A 1,345-nucleotide genomic window follows, 5' to 3' on the forward strand; every position below is an offset into this window, starting at 1 on the left:
TGCATTTATACATATACAGCAATAAGTAGAAACTTTTAATAATAATATTAATAATAATATTAATGATAAGCAATAATCGGCCTCGGTGAGACCTCATTGGCTACGATACAGCCACTGCGCAAAAGTTTTCCATCTTTATAAAGAGTAATAAAAACTATTATTTGACAATGACATAATAATATGGCAATGACATACACTGATAGCACAAAAGTACTCTGTTTCGCTTCCTTCTTCCAAGAAGTCTCCGTTATGATTTGTGTAACTACAGTAAAACTCGCTTAAATCTGATCTGGAGAAGTCGTACACGCGCCCAAGTCCTGGTCAAGCGTTTATATTCTATGCAAGTTTCACGTAACCCATACTTTGCATAAGTCATATTCCATGTCTGGACCTGACTGATACGACTTGTGTCAGGTTTTACTGTATTATACACTTTCACTAAAAGATATATTTGGCACAGATTAAACAAACAAGGTTGCCTTCGTGTGGGAAAATAGGATCTACACTGTATTACTGTGCAGCCGAGCTCAGCGGGTCAAACGTATGGAGAATCATGAGTTGAGACTCCAGACAGAAATGTTCCCATGTAACATTATTAAAATGTCTGTTGCCACACAGTGGTGAGAAATGGTCTCACACACAAAGGTCCTTCACAAACTGAGTTCCCCATTTCAGTTGTCATCATGGGAAAAAGCGAGGTGCTCGCCCACAGAACCGATTGGATAATAATAATAACCCTTGCATTTGATATAGCGCCTTATCACGCCTTCGAGACATCTCAAAGCTCTTCACAGAGTGTACTGTCGGACATCAAGTCCAGGATGAGGGCAAATTTCCTGAATGTGAACATGACTGAGGCCCTCTTGATCGGCTCGCGCCAGCGCCTCCGCACCTCAGGCTCAGGCAGCATCAACCTCCATGGTTGCTCACTTCAACACCAAGCCAGTCAGTCTTGACCCCTCTCTGCCTTCCTTCACTTCCGTAACATCGCCCGACTCCGCCACTCCCTCACCCCTCAGGCCACTGAAACTCTTGTTCATGACCTCCATCACCTCCAGGCTCGACTATGCAAACTCCCTGCTTGTCGGCCTTCCCAACTCCTCCCTCCACAGCTGCAGATAATCCAGACCTCTGCAGCCCGTGACCTCTCCCGCACCAAACTCCGTGACCCCATTTACCCCACTCTCACCCGACTCCATTGGCTCCCTATCCTTCAGAAGATCCAGTTCAAGATCCTGGTCCTCACCTACAAAGCCCTCCATGGTCTCTCCCCACCCTACCTCTGCGACCTCCTAACCTCCAACCCACCCGCCCCACCATTAGCGGGAGAGCCCTCAGCCACTCT

General features: G+C 46.5%; 1 non-coding gene across 1 annotated transcript; it reads right to left on the minus strand.

The window, feature by feature from the left end:
* Positions 1-126, minus strand: LOC121849259. The gene has a single exon (XR_006085197.1). It is a non-coding gene; the product is annotated as a U4 spliceosomal RNA (small nuclear RNA).
* Positions 127-1,345: the final 1,219 nt, after the last annotated feature.

Source organism: Callorhinchus milii, unplaced genomic scaffold (genome assembly GCF_018977255.1).
Source record: "Callorhinchus milii isolate IMCB2004 unplaced genomic scaffold, IMCB_Cmil_1.0 Scaffold5, whole genome shotgun sequence".
In the NCBI taxonomy this organism is placed as follows: domain Eukaryota; kingdom Metazoa; phylum Chordata; class Chondrichthyes; order Chimaeriformes; family Callorhinchidae; genus Callorhinchus; species Callorhinchus milii.